The sequence below is a fragment of the Tachyglossus aculeatus genome, chromosome 11 (genome assembly GCF_015852505.1).
Source record: "Tachyglossus aculeatus isolate mTacAcu1 chromosome 11, mTacAcu1.pri, whole genome shotgun sequence".
Classification (NCBI taxonomy): Eukaryota; Metazoa; Chordata; class Mammalia; order Monotremata; family Tachyglossidae; genus Tachyglossus; species Tachyglossus aculeatus.
Window position 1 is genome coordinate 45,847,145 of NC_052076.1, and position 16,566 is coordinate 45,863,710.

A 16,566-nucleotide genomic window follows, 5' to 3' on the forward strand; every position below is an offset into this window, starting at 1 on the left:
CCTGTCTACATGTTTTGTTTTGTTGTCTGTCTCCCCCTTCTAGACTGTGAGCCTGTTGTTGGGTAGGGACCATCTCTATATGTTGCCAACTTGTACTTCCCAAGTGCTTAGTCCAGTGCTCTGCACACAGTAAGCACTCAATAAATACAATTGAATGAATTAATGAATGAATCCCTGACAATGACCAGCAGGTGAGGGAGTTTTGTTGTTTTTTTCAAATGGTATTTGTTAAGTGTTTACTGCATGTCAGGTATTATACCACCTGCTGGGGTAGAGACAAGCTAATCAGGTTGGACACAGTCTACATGGGACTCACAGTCTTAATCTCCATTTTACAGATGAGGTAGCTGAGGGACAGAGAAGTTAAGTGACTTGCAGACAAGTGGTGGAGCCAGGATTAGAAGCTAGATCCTTCTGACTCCCAAGCTCATGCTCCATCCACTTAACCATTTACTTCTTAGGAGTCCTGCTGAATTTTAGTGGGAGAGGAAGCTGCCGAGGAGAGGATAAATAGAAGGAATTATTACTTTGAGATAATAATAATGATGGCATTTGTTAAGTGCTTACTATGTGCAAAGCTCTGTTCTAAGCACTGGGGGGATACAAAGTGATCAGGTTGTCCCACGTGGGGCTCACAGTCTTAATCCTCATTTTACAGATGAGGTAACTGAGGCACAGAGAAGTTAAGTGACTTGCCCAAAGTCACACAGCTAAGTGGTGGAGCTGGGATTAGAACCCATGACCTCTGACTCCCAAGCCTGGGCTCTTTCCACTGAGCCAGGCTGCTTCTCTGGATAGAGATACTGGTAGAGGCTGCTTCAGGCAGTAAATAAGTGGGGCAGCCATATGCGGGGATTTGCTTCAGAGTGGGTGGCAGCATCAAGGCTTCAAGACAGCAATAAAAAATATAAAAGTGCCCAGCCCTTCTGTGTTAATAGGGGCCAGTGAGGGCAACACAACTGACTTGGCACAATCAATCAGTGAAACTTATTGAGTGCGGACTGTGTGCCAAGCACTGTACTAAGCATTTGGAGGAGTACAATACAAAAGAGTTGGTAGAGACATTTCCTGCCGAATCAATCATACCCAAAATGAGTCTCAATCTAGAGAGAGATGCAGACACAAATATAAATAAATAGTTTATAGACTTGAACAAAAGTGTTGTGGGGCTGAGGGTAGGGCAAATACCACGTGCCCAAAGAGCACACATTTATCTAATGTAATTTGGAAGTGAAATACAGTAGAGAATTGGAGTAGTTACCACAGACGATTATCATGATTAAGACTCTTCAGTCTGGAATGGAAAAGGCCAAGAGGGGGACGTATTTGGCGCTTACAAAATCATGAATGGTACGGACCGGGAGAATTCAGAATTATTGTTCACTGAATCCCACAGCATCAGGATGAGGGACCCCCCTGAAATTTGAATAAAGGAGGATCAAAACGAACGGAAACAATTCTTCACCCAGTGGGAGGTAAGCCTATGGAATTTATTACCCAAGGAATTGTGTAGTTTCATACTATCAGCAGGTTTGAGATGGGTGTTTTATAAATTCACTGATGAAACGTCAATCAATAAATGAGTAGTATTTATGGAGCACCTACTGTGTGCATAGCATTGTACTAACTGTTTGGGAGAGTATCATAGAATTAGTAAACATCCCTGTTACCCAGGAGCTTACAATCTAGAGGAAGAGAAGGACACTGAAATAAATTATGAGTAGGAGGAAGTAAAATAATATACAAATATGTTCATAAGTATTTTGGTGAGGGAAGGATGTGCATGCCCTTGGTCCTTAGGTAATGCAGAAGTGCTGAAATGGCAGTTGGGAGGGACATAACAGGATTACTTGAGAAATTAATCAGGGAAGACTTCATGGAGGAGTTGTGGTTTCTGAAAGGCTTTGAAGATATGGAGAGCAGAGGTCTGCCAGATGTGAAGGGAGAAGGAATTCCAGGCAGGAGGGCGGGTGTGAGCCAGAGGTCAGCATCAAGAGAGATGAAAAAGAGATCCAGTGAGAACTTTAGCTTGGAAGGAATGAAGCACAACAGCTGGAGTGTAGTCAGAGAAGAGAATGGATAGTTGAGAGAAAGCTGACTGACTGCTTTAAAGCTTATTGTCAGGAGTCCCTCCTTAATGTGGAGAGGAAAAGGCAATGATTGGGGATTTTTGAAGAGTAGGGAGATGTGGGTAGAATGATGTTTTATAAAGATGATCCAGTCAACAGAGTGAAGAGAAGCAGCGTGGCTCAGTGGAAAGAGCTTTGGAGTCAGAGGTCATGGGATCAAACCCCAGCTCCGCCAATTGTCAGCTGTTTGACTTTGGGCAAGTCACTTAACATATCTGGGCCTCAGTTACCTTCTCTGTAAAATGGGGATTAAGACTGTGAGCCCCCCGTGGGACAACCTGATCACCTTGTAACCTCCCCAGTGCTTAGAACAGTGCTTTGCACATAGTAAGCGCTTAATAAATGCCATCATTAAGTGTGGACTAGAGAAGAGAGAGACTAGAAGCAAGGAAGTTAACAAGGAGGCTGATGCAGTATTCGGATAGGGTAATGACAAGTACCTTGACCAGTGAAGCGGCAGTTTGGATGGAGAAGGATTGTTGAGGAAGAATCAAGAGGAGTTGGAGTCAGACTGAATAAGAGAGTTGTAAGAGGGAATGACTCAAGGATAATGCCAAGATTACAGGCTTGAGAGATGGGGAGGATGCTTGGGTTGCCAGCTGTGATATGAAAATAACGTGGAGGAGAGGATTTGGGAGGGAAGATGAGGAGTTTAGTTTTGGATATGTTGATCCTAAAGACCTGGCAGCACATCCAGACAGTGATGTTCTGGGGGCGGAAGGGAGATTACAGAGCAGGAGAAAGGTTGGTGCTAGCAAGGTAGAATTGGCATTATTTTCCCTGGCTTCAAAGCCTGATTGAAAGAACATCTCCTCTAAGAGACCTTCCCAGACTATGCTCCCCTTTCCTCTTCTCACACTCCCTTCTGAATCGCTTTGACTTGCACCCTTTGTTCTTCCCCTCTCCCAGCCCCACAGCACTTATGTACATATCTGTAATTTATTTATTTATATTAATGTTGCCTCCCCTCAACTCTAGACTGTAAGCTCACTGTGGGCAGGGATTGTGTCTATTGTTGTACAGTACTCTCCCAAGCACTTAGTACAGTGCTCTGCACACGGTAAGTACTCAATAAATACCATTGAATGAATAAATGAATTTTTTCATCTATTTCTTCCAGCACCAGGTCAAGTTTTATCTAGTCAGAAGTTCAAAAGAATGTTCTCAGATTCAGTTGTTGTGTTCTATCCAGAATGAAATCACATGTTCTAGACTGTCTATTGTTTTATTTAACTTTATATTATCTCCCCTAGGCTGTAAGCTCCTTGTGGTCAGATATCATATCTACCCACTCCGTATAATATTCTCTCAAGCGCTTAGTACTGCACACAGTGAATGCTCAATGAATACAATTGATCAATTGATAGATGGGATTCGTAGAATACTGGTTGCATGCTCATTGTCGGCAGGGAACATGTCTATCAAGTGTGTTGTATTGTACTGTCCCAAGAGCTTAGTACAGTGCTGTGCACACAGTAAGCACTCAATAAATACCATTGATTTGGCTTAAAGAGATGAAGATTTTCATTGGGCCCCCTTGTTGGGGAATACGGTTTTCGTGTAGTAGTGGTTGCACCTAATCTTTCTCTAACAATGCCATCATATCTACTCATAATACTCACAATGTGGAACAGATTATAGGTCACACATAAGGCTTTTTAATCAAACCAGCTGCGTGGAGAGGATTATACCCATTAGGAGTGTCACCTTTGACAGTTAAAGTGAGCCATATGTGCAAGAACACACACACACACACACATACACTCACACACACCCTATAGATAGCAATTGGAGGGCAATAAGAAACCACAAGTCTGCATAGATTACATTCCCCTTTCCAGAGTCGTTATGATGAGGACCAATTATTAATAATTGTCAAGTAATTGTGTAGTGTTCTCATTGTTCTCTTGCTAACAGCACATTTTCTGACTGCTAGCTGTAGCAAAATCCAAATGGCCTTATGAATCATCTACAGTAACTGTGTTCCCTGATTTTTTTCTTTATTTTTATGGAATGAAATATACCCTGAGATCAGAGAAGATAATGAAGGACCCAGTGGGTGTTGCCACTTGGGACGAGCTTTGATTCCCCTAGGACATGTGCAGGCTTTTCCTCTTTGCTAGCTAAATGCTCTTCATCCCATATTTATGGATTCTTTAGGAATAATAGGCCCTTCTGGTCCCCTCTAGACTGTAAGCTCATAATGGGCAAGGAACATGTCCGCTAATTCTGCTGTATTCCCTCAAACTCTTGGTACGGTGCTCTGCACGTAGTGAGTGCTCAATAAATAGCACCGATTGATTTACTGATTCTATGTTTGTTTTGCTTTCATTTCCACCATTAGTAACCAAGGCTGATATTCTTTGCCAGCCCAGGGTCTTGTTGTAGAGTTAATGTTCACTCATGCCACACCTCCAAACTCTGAAGACTGTGCTATTTCCACGGTCTGTAGGTAGTGGTTGTAGTAGTAATAGTATTTATTGAACACCCTCTGGGTGGTGGCACCAAACAAAGAGTTGGGAAATCACCTCTCAAAGAAGCAGTGTGACCTAGTGGATAAAATACAGACCTGAGAGTCAGAAGGACCTGGGTCCTAGGCCCAACTGTGTCAGTCATCTGCTGTGTGATCTCGGGCAAGTCACTTCACTTCTCTGGGACTCAGTTACCTCATTTGTATAATGGAGATTAGAGACTGATTACCTTGTAACTACCCCAGCACTTAGAACGGTCCCTGGCACATAGTAAGTGCTTAACAAAAACCCCCCAAAACTACCATGTTCCCTGCCCGTAAGAGGCTTACATTCTAATGGGGGAAACGTACATAAGTATTTATGAGTGTAGTAATCAAATCATCAAATAGTTGAGTAAACAGATATACAAGTGCTGAGGATTAATATAAATAAGTATGATAATGGAATCTCCCATCAAGAATGATGGATGAGTCTCTCTGGTGTGTTTGTAAAGGCCAGGGCTTTCGGGATTAAATGTGGAAGACTTGTTGGAGGATGTTACATTTTAGGAGGGTTTTGAATATGGGGAGAGTTGTAGTCTGATGGATTTGAGGAGGAAGGGAGGAATGACAGCAGGATGCCCAAGCAGTTCCTGGATTGCAGCCTCAAAGCCAGGAGGCCAGAGAAAACAATTCGATACACTAAAGCAAAGTTTCAGACAATGTTGACCTGGGGAATCAACTGTTGCACATAGATCAGCATGGTATGCACGGTGCACTCAGGAAAGGAGTGAGTTTTGGTACACAGGGAATGTGAAACAAAGAGGCAAAAGTGAAAACAGCATCAAAACAAAACAAAACAAGACAGCATAAAAGAGTAAGTCTTTGGGTGTGTACAACGAAGCTGGGACTGTGCGCTCCATGTTGGCCTTTTCAGTCACACAGGCAACCATGGGTGAATTTTACTGTCAGGGACAACTCCAAGTATGAAAGATCACAATACAAGCACGCGCACAGACACACACACACACACACACACACACACACACACACACATACATACATATTCATTTATTCATTTGTTAATTCAATCATATTTATTTAGCACTTAATGTGTGTAGAGCACTGTACTAAGTGCTTGGGAAGTACAAGTTGGCAGCATATAGAGATGGTCCCTACCCAACAATGGACCCACATGCACAGTGTGGCTCAGTGGAAAGAGCCCAGGCTTGGAAGTCAGATATAATGGGTTCTAATCCTGGCTCTGCTACTTGTCAGCTGTGTGACTTTGGGCAAGTCACTTCACTTCTCTGGGCCTCAGTTACCTCATCTGTAAAATGGGGATTAAGACTGCGAGCCCCACGTGGGACAACCTGATCACCTTGTATCCCCCCAGCACTCAGAACAGTGCTTTGCACATATTAAGCACTTAACAAATACCATCATTGTTATTATTTTCATAGATTCAAAAAATTGATCCTTCACTGGGACAGTCTCAGAACCAATGCCAGTACCTTTTACTCCTGAATAGAATGCCCTCCCTGTTGAGCTCTGCCAATCCAAATTACTCCCTTCTTTCAAAGCTCTCCTAAAAGGGCATGTTCCCCAAGAGCATTCCCTGAATAACCCCCATAATTTAGCACACAGGATTATATCTGTTTATCAGTTTCAATCAGTTCTCCTATAATGTGTTTTCACTCTGCATTTTGGATAGAATGTGATGTAGTAGTAGAAATGGTGTACATTCGTGTACAATTTGGGTTCGTTCATTCATTCAATTGTATTTATTGAGTGCTTACTGTGTGCAGACCACTGTACTAAGTGATTGGGAAGTACAAGTCAGCAACATATAGAGATGGTTCCTACCCAACAACGGGCTCACAGTCTAGAAGTGGGAGACAGACAACAAAACAAAACATGTGGACAGGTGTCAAAACTGTCAGAATAAATAGTATTACAGCTATATGCACATCATTAACAAAATGAATAGAGTAGTAATATATGTACAAGTAAAATAAATAGAGTAATATATCTGTATAAATAGGTGTGTTTGCTAAGAGTTGAGTTTTCCTTATAGGGTGCTCTTCAAAACTATACCTCCAAGTTATCAGAGAACTGACTGTATGTGATTGCTTACTTGTGTTTTATGTCATTCTTATCTATTCCCTTACTCTTTCACTTACCTTGTATTTAGCGACTTGTGTTCACTTTTCTCTTCTATTAGATTGTAAGCTCCTCAAGCAGGAGCTTCATCTTCTATATACTTTTACTTTTCTATTACTTTTCTTTTCTTTTACTTTTCTATTTATTTTCATATATTTACTTCTATAGTATGTTCCCCAAATCACATCTCTTCTCCAAGAGGCCTTCCCTGACTAGCCCATCATTTCCCCTATCCCCTCCGCATCACTTTTTCACCCCACCCTCAGCCCCACAGCACTTAGGTACATTCTGTAATTTATTTTAGTATCTGATTCCCCCTCTAGACTGTAAGCCCCTTGTGAGTAGGGAACATGTCTACCAAATCAGTTCTATCATACTCTCCCAAGTGCTTAGTACAGTGCTCTGAACACAGTAAGCAGTCAATAAATTTAATTGATTGATTCCCAAACACTAAGAACAGTGCTTTACACCCCCAAATGTTCAGTAAATGTTGTTGGTCATTCAGTCAATCATTATATTTACTGAGAAGCAGCATGGCTCAGTGGAAAAGAGCACAGGCTTTGGAGTCACAGGTCATGGGCTCAAATTCTGGCTCCGCCAACTGTCTGCTGTGTGACTTTGGGCAAGTCACTTAACTTCTCTGTGCCTCAGTTATCTTATCTGTAAAATGGGGGTTAAGACTGTGAGCCCCCCATGGGACAACCTGATCACCCTGTAGCCTCCCCAGTGCTTAGAACAGTGCTGTGCACATAGTACGCACTTAATAAATGCCATCATTATTATTATTATTACTACTGAGTACTGACTGGGTGCACAGCACTATACTCAATGCTTGGGAAAGTACAGGGAAGAAGTGTGGCCTTATGGAATGACCCTGGGCCTGGAAGTCGAGGAGCTGGGTTCTAATTCCAGCTCTGCCACTTGCCTACTGTGTGACTTTGGGCAAGTCACTTCATTTCTCTATGCTTTAGTTCCCCCATCTGCAAAATGGTGACACAATACCTGATTTCTCTCCTACTTAGACTGTGAGTCCTTTGTGGGACCTGATTATCTTGGATCTACCCCAGTGCTTAGTATAGTTCTTGGCACAACACTTAACAAATACCATAATTATCATTATTATTGCCATTATTATTGATAATGATGATAATAATAAAAAGAGTTGGTAGAAGTCACCTGTCCACAAGGAGCTTACTTGATAATGATGGACTAGATTTACAAGAAAAATGAAAATCTGATTTTTTTTCCAAATATTTCAAGATTTCTCCATTTTCAAACCTTAAACAATTTTAAAGGACTTCCAGAGAAGATTCTCCAGCCTCCTTTATTCCCCATTTCTATGTAAAACATCTCTCACTTTAGGGAATTCCTGGCTTATGTTTCACACAAATTCCTCAAACAGCATCTTGAAGCTCTTTCTTCTTTTTGTTCCGAACAAAAACAACTGGTCATCATTCTTGCTACAATAACCCTTCATAAACTTGAAGACAGTTATTAAGTCTCTCCTCAACCTTCTCTTCTCCAAGCTAAATAATCCCAGTTCCTCTGGCCTTTCCTCTTACGTCTTATTTTCCAACCCTTTAATCATCCTTGTGGCTTTCCTCTGAACTTTTTCCAAGTTCTCCATGGACACCAATGCCTCATTCCAAAGGAAAAAGAGGGCAACTTGTTCTGGAAGGTATGTTTTATCCTAGGAGTTGAGAATGGTCAACTGTAAAGTGTAACATACAATACTGTAAATTTAAGCAGAGGTAATGAGTCACAAAAAGCTTTGGTCATGTTAGCCTTCTTCCTCCTATGCATTCATTTAGTCACCTCATATCAGAAATGTACAGGTGATCTCTGGTATCTTATCTCTCAATGACATCCCAATATACAAATGAACCAACAGTTTATTTAAGTGAGATGTTATTAGCACTAGTTTAGACCAGTTATCAGATCATGCCCTCCAGGTAGAAAACATTGCCCAGAATTGTGTATTATCATCTGATGGGTTCCAACCATTTGTGAATTTTTTGGCACTTTGGTGTGAGGATATCAGAGTGCTATAAAGATGTTGTCTCATACACCTCCCCCTCTAGTCTGTAAGCACCTTGAGAGCAGGGAACATGTTGACCAACGCTTCTGGATTGTACTCTCCCAAATGCTTAGTACAGTGCTCTATAAATATGATTGATTGTTTGATTGACTTTGACTTAGAAGAGAAGCACTTCTATCATCCTGATTTTATGGAATGGAAGGGGCATGTGACTTGCCCAGTGATAAAGAACAAATGTCATAATAGAGTAGGTGTCCTGATTCCTAACTTCCTACCCTGTTCCCTAAGCCACCCTAGAACTCTGGTTTTAAAATGCCCCCTCTTTGAAAGGACCAGTCTCTCTCTCTCTGGCCTAGGTTGGTTTGCTGCAGAAAACTTCACCTGTTTGCTGTTTCTTAACATGTGGAAGAGAACTGGTTTGCTTTCTATCTCTTCTGTGGTTGTATCAAGTGTTCTCACTCTAATATATTTGTTTATTGAAAGGGGCTCACCGTCAACCCCCATTTTACACCTTCATCAAAACAACTCATAATATTTCATTCCTACCTTGGGGGCAGCTGAGAGACATTCTAACTAGAACTTGTCAGGATGTCCTCACAGACTATTGTACCAATTGTGCAAAACAAGTCATTAAAATAAACCCATGCTCATGGCATAAGAGGAATCAGAGAAGTTTCTAAAGGAAGTCAGATCCTAATGGGAATCAAATTAAAAGCCCTAGAAGAAATGGACTATTCTATGTGCCTTGTTTTCCCATTTTATTGGGGTTTTAATTTCTTTAAAATGTGTAGGGGGAAACTATAGTCATTTGGGAGGGTTCTCACTAAAGTGACCTGCAGTTTGGTCATCTAAAGAAGGATGGGTGAGGCTGCCAGCATACAGAGGCAAAGGGTGGGGCAGTTGCAGGGTGTGTGTGTTGGGGGGGGGGGGGGATGGCAGGGGGAGAGAGAGAAATTGAGAGAAAGAAAAAGTAGAAAAAAAGGTAAATGGAAGATAAAGGAAGGGAAAGAAGGGAGGATGGAGAGATACAGGACTCTGCTTGCACTCAATTAGTATTATGGGTAATGATAATGGCAAGCAACTAAATTTGGTATTTGTTAAATGCTTGCTGTGTGACAAGCATTGTACTAAAAGCTGGGTTAGAAACAACACGTCTGGATGCAATCCCTGTTCCCGTGGGGTTCATAGCTTACGTAGGAGGGAGAACAGGCCTTGAATCCCCATTTTATGGGCAAGGAAACCAAAGCAAAGATAAGTTAGGTGACTAGCTCAAACTCACACAGCAGGTAAGTGATGGAGCCTAATTTGAAACCCAGATCTTCTGACTTCCAAGTCCGTGCTCTTTCCACTGGACCACAGTGCTTCCTCACCTACATCCCTCCCATCCCTATCTCTTCTACTCTGCCCTCCTCCCAGCCTCAATCCTTTTTTTAATGGTGTTTGTTAAATGTTTACTATGTGCCAGGCACCATACTAAGTACTGGGGTAGATATCAGCTAATCAGGTTGGACACCATCCGTGTCCCATACGGGGCTCATAGTATTGATCATCATTTTAAGGATAAGGTAACTGAGACACAGAGAAGTTAAGTGATTTGCCCAAGGTCACACAGCAGATAAGTGGCAGAGCCTGGGTAAGAATGCAGGCCCTTTTTTTTTTTTAGTGGCATTTGTAAGCACTTACTATGTGCCAAGTAGTGTTCTAAACACTGGGGTAGATTCAAGATAAGCAGGTTGGACACAGTGGAATTTATAGTCTTAATCCTCATTTTACAGATGAGGTAACTGAGGCACCAGGAAGAGAAGTGACTTGCCCAAGGCTACACAACAGACAAGTGGCAGAACCAGGATTGTGATCCAGGTCCTTCTAATTCCCAGGCTTGGGCACTCTCCACTAGGAGATGCTTCTTCTCTGTCAGTCTTTAGACTTTGTCAGGTCTCTTCCATCAGCCTCCCTCGTCCAGCTCCGTCTCAATGTTTTGATAGCCCTGAGCCGTAAGAAGGAAAGGGGCTTATCATGAATGTGAATGTGGAGCAAGTTTTTTAAAAATTCAAAAAGTGGTGGGGGGGAGAGATTGCGAGGTTAGAGAGGCAGATTTGGGAGTGTGAGGGTTGGAGGCCAAGGGGCAGGAAGAGTGTGGGTTTGCTAGGATCATTTGCGGAGAACACCAGGAAGAGGAAACCGCTATTTTACTAACACTGAAGTAGAGGTTGTTCCCACCATTGCACCTCTTATGTGTGACGGAGAGAAGGGGAAAGGGGGAAAGAGGCAGTGAAGCAAGGAGGGATAGAGCCAATATTACCTTTTTATGTGAGCCTTCTCTGAGCATTTGGAACAAGCATGCAAGAAAGCAGAATGCCCCACTAGATATCCTGTTTCCTCTACCAAAGCAGTTCATTCTTGACCTCCAGCTATTCCCTCACCTGACAGTGACGGTGACAGGCACCCATTCAGCTCCTTTTGGCATTGTGATGTGATGAAACGATCCATCCATCAGCTGCAGCTCGGTTGTTGCATCGTGTGGCTGGCCAGCATGTGGGCCCATTTCCAGGGGAAGGAGATGGGAGAGTGGGGGGCCTCAGATTGTCAAGTCATGTGGTTGCCAGCTTCCAGAGAGTTCTGCGGGTTAGATTCAGAAGCAGGAAACAATTGCAGCTATACTTCCTGTTCTCCTAGAACCTCAAACTGCTTCTATGGCATTCTGAATTCCTCCTAACCCAACATACATTTTGCCCCAATTGCTTTCCCTCTTTAGATCTGAAGCTTATGCCTGCTTTAGGGAAATGTAATCCATATGTTTCTGATTCATTTACACTTAGGTCACTAAAATGTTATGTAGGAAGAGCTGTTTGATATCTGTGAAGTTGTCAGAGCCTTGAAAGACACTTTAAGAGTTGTTTGAACCATAACAACTTTAAGATCTCATTTTGCATCCTTAGATACTGCCAGTCATCTTCTCACCTGGGGCAAGTAAAAATTTCCATCAGGTGAAAGAAAGAGAGCTGGGGTAATCATTTTACCTCTAGAGCAAACTTTAGAGAAGAGAGCAGCCTGGTAAAAATTGTGTTGGGCTGGTAAGATTTTGGTATTCAAGAATGCACAATATTTCACTAACCTAATCCAAAACCCTGAAGTTTTGCTTTACATTAAATTCACATTATTGTGTGAATAAGAGCTGATTTTGCCAAATGCATTCTCCCATCTCTGGACATACTATGGAATACTAAATAGTTAAACTTTGGTACCCACCCTCTTTGGTGGGAACTAACCAACCTAAAATGGGAATCTCCATTACTTTAAAAATTGGAAAGACAAAAGTTTGGTTATGATAAGAATATTTTAAAAATATATTTTTGGAATAAACTTAATGGGCAGGGGCCTTGTCTACCAACCCTGTTATATTGTACTCTCCCAAGTATTTGGTCCAATGCTCTGCACACAGTAAGTGCTCAATAAATGTGATTGATTATTTGACTAATTAAACAAATTCTCAATTTTCTAAGGTAATGTGGCCAACAAAAAAGGAAAAGATGGTGAGAGTATGGGGCAGTCAGAAATTCAAAAGTAATCCCAAAATCTCATTTGAGATTGTATTACCTATCCCCACCAAGCAAACCATGGCCCAGCAGCTGACAGGTAGCAAAATGGGCTGATTTTATTTCCTATCCTCTCTCTGTCCTCTAGCAAAGGGGCAAATGAGTAGTAGAATGGTCAAAAGGTCAGTCTGGGAGACAGTGATAGATTCTAGATAATCAGGCTAGATTATCAATCAGGTATCATCAAATGTTGGACATATTTTAGACACTCATCAGACCTATTGTGTTTCTTCACTCCCCAGTGGTGAAGGTCACTGTCTGGGAACTAAAGATGGGACTAGTGTTCTCCATGTTAATAATAATAATAATAATAATAATAATAATAATAATAATAATAATAATGGTATTTGTTACACACTTAACTATGTGCCAGGCACTGTACTAAGCACTTGGGTGGATACAAGCAGATCAGGTTAGACACAGTCCCTGTCCCACGTGGGGCTCACAGTCACAATCCCCATTTTACAGATGAGGGAACTGAGGCCCAGAGAAGTGAAGTGACTAGCCCAAGGTCACACAGCAGACAAGTGGCAGAGCCGGAATTAGAACCAATGACCTTCTGAATCCTGGGCCCTTGCTCTATCCACTGTGCCATGCTGCTTCCATGTTAAATTGCATTCCTCTAGTAACTAGCCCCGAATGGAATTTCGTCTTGGAATTTAGTATTCAGCAGTTCTTCTCAGAGATATATTATGGAACACGAGATTTCAGAGGGAAGTCTGACTCAAGAATCTAGATCCTTCTCCTTTCTGATGATCACATGCCCCCTTTAGAAAAAACTGCATCTTGCATCCTCTGAGAAATTCTTCATATTACAGCCTAAGTTGTAGCTCCAGAGAGTAAAATAGTCACCTTAAACTCCTCAGTCTCTCTTGGTAAAGAGCTATTCTTTTGGACCTTCCAAATGTTTGGAAAATATCTCACTACATTATTAGCTGCTGCATCTCAGACTGCTTTAATATCCCCATGAGTCAGAGATGCTATTTAAAGGGTTGGAGTAGGACTTCATTCATGTTAATTGCATCACATGTTTATTTCTTTGGGGTTTGTCTTTATTCTGTCACAATGTTAGATTCACTGCCATGTCCACTATTCATGTCAGAGCAACTTAACCAGTGAAGAGAGGATTAGGATCTTGTCCAATTACTCACTATTATTCATTTACTTTAGCGGAGTTAGATTTTTGACATTTCCTTCCTGCCACAGATCGTACTGCAAGACTGAATAGAGAATGTCAGTCTTCCCTAGGAATAGCAGTGCCCCCTCCCCGATGCCAGGCTCTTTGCTCAGCTACCTCCCACAGTAAGCCAGATTTGCATGAGAAGACAAGGAAGAAGCTTATTCTTTGTTTTCAGAATTGAAGTCTGGGTTCTGGCTAGTTGGTAAAACAATAATAATGCCTCACTATCACCTGGAATGACAAAATCAGGAAATCTGTCTTGTCAAGCAGCACCCGAGAGGGGATGCCAATGAGAGAACTGCAGGGGCTGTTGTAATAATAATAATAATAATAATAATAATAATAATAATGACAATAATAATAATTTTGGTATTTTTTAAGTGCTTACTATGTGCCAGGCACTGTACTAAATGCTGGGGTAGATACAAGATAATTGTGTAGAACACAGTCCCTATAATAAATAATAATAATGGTATTTGTTAAGCACTTACTTTGTGCAAAGCACTGTTCTAAAGCACTGGGGGGATACAAGGTGATCAGGTTGTCCCGTGTGGGGCTTACAATCTTAATCCCCATTTTACAGATGAGGTAACTGAGGCACAGAGAAGTTAAGTGACTTGCTCAAAGTCACACAGCTGACAAGTGGTGGAGTCTGGATTAGAACCCATGACCTCTGACTCCCAAGCCCGTGCTCTTTCCACTGAGCCACGCTGCTTCCCACATAGGCCTCCCAGTCTTAGTCCCCATCTTCCAGATGAAGTAACTGAGGCCTAAAAAAGTAAAGTGACTTGGCCAAGGTCACACAGCAGACATGTGGCAGAGCCGGGATGAGAACCCAGGTCCTTGACTCCTAGAGCCGTGCTCTAGCCATTAAGCCATGCTGCAGAAAGTGGCCAACTAATCTGGAGGGAGTCCACGGTTCAGTTTGGACTTCCATCCACTCTAAAAATCCATCAACAGTATCCTAAAGATGAAGCAGCAGGAGTGCCATGCTGGATAAATCCCTCTCAACCTGGAAATCAATGGAACCTAGGGGAGTTATATCTATATTCATATTGTGAGACTGCGGCCACCTTGCTAACGTACCTAGAAAGAGAAGCTGAAAGAACCTTTTGCCAATCCAGGTATTCAGAAGGAATAAAGGAAATGTGAAATCTGGCCAGAGCCCATAAAGGGAAATCCCCCTGAGTCCTGTGAAGAGTTGCAAACCTCTGATTAAATATGTCTGCTAGCAAATTATATTTTAATTAGAGATACAACTGAAAAGAAGGCTAGAAGGAAATTCAAACGGTGATTTAAAACCTCAAACCGAGATTTTAAACAGAATACCTCAGAGAAGTATGATGGGTTCTAAGCCAGGTTCCGCCACTTGTCTGCTGCATAACCTTGCTACAGTTTATCAGCTGAGTGACTTGGGAAGCTCATTTCACTTCTCTGTGCCTCAGTTACCTCATCTGTAAAATGGGGATTGAAACTGTGATGTTTATGTGGGACAGGGACAATGTCCAACCCAATTTGCTTAGTATTGTGCCTGGCACAGAGTAAGCACTTAACAAATACCTTAATTATTAAGTAGCATAACCTAGGAGAAGAACCCTGGGGTTGGAAATCAGAGGACCTGGGCTCTAATCCTGGTTCTGCCATTTGCCAGTTGTGTGACCATGAGAAAGTCACTTAACTTCTCTGTGCCTCAGGTTCCTCAACTGTAAAACGGGGATTCAAAATGTGTTCTCACTCCTACTTAGACTGAGCCCCCTGTGGGTTTGGGACTGCAGCAGCGTGGCTCAGTGGAAAGAGCCTGGGCTTTGAAGTCAGATGTCATGGGTTCAAATCCTGGCTCCACCAATTGTCAGCTGTGTGACTTTGGGCAAGTCATTTCACTTCTCTGGGCCTCAGTTTCCTCATCTGTAAAAGGGGGATGAAGCCTGTGAGCCCACCGTGGGACAATCTGATTACCTTGTACCCCACCCAGCACTTAGAACAGTGCTTTGCACATAGTAAGTTCTTAATAAATGCCATTATTATTATTATTATCTGACCTAATTAACTTGTATCTACTCCAGGGCATAGAATAGGGCTTGGTACAGAGTAAGCACTTAGTAAATACCATGTTAGTGATCATTATTATTATTTCTATAGATCACCAATCCTGCTTCTCTGGCCTTGCCCCACACCCAAGAAAATTCTGGGGGCTTGTCTCCATCCAGGACATTCCCTTACTATTTCAAAAGGTGGTGAATCAGCCCCTTTGCTTCCTGGGAAATGTAGTTTCTCCTTTCCTTCTCTGCAGTTCCGTCACCAGCTTTCAACTGGACCTCTAAATGGATATTTGGAAAAATACACAAAACTCAACAAAGTCTGTAATACAGCACAACCTTACAGTCCCTTCAAGTTGTTTGAACTGACCTCCATCGGAGCACTGTCTGCCTTACAAAATCTTGCCCTCTATCCTTTCCATCTTGCAATATTTCTTCTCAGTTTACTCTGCACGCCATTCTCATTTCCCTGTGTGTTTTAAATGTGGAGCTCGGGTCGATACTCAATAAGCAGTCAGCAACGAAGGAAAAGGAGCAGGAAAACAAACTTCCAAAAAGAAAGAAAGGTTGAGTGGAAGGAGAAGTCATTTTCTTCCCATCCCTGGCTTTTGCCAGGACCAGCACTATTTAGAAATCTGAACACTCACACCACCACCACCACCATCACTCCCCAGCCCTGTTCATTCCCCATTGTCGACATGGCAGAGACTGAGTGCCTTCTGTTTTTGGTTTTTGGTGGGAGGGGAGAAATGCAGGGAGGGGGTACCCAAAGCATTGGTGACTTTAAATATTATCTGTAGAAAATTATCTGTATAAAGTAGTTTTCTTTATTCTTTGGAGAAAAGGTGCTGGAGAAATTGAACAGACAAACAAATTAATAAACTTGGTCTCTCATATCCATAATAGCAAGAAAATTAAGTGATCCAAAATACAATTTGCTCTGCTGTCAAGGGAAGCAGCTTGGCTTAGGTGGGA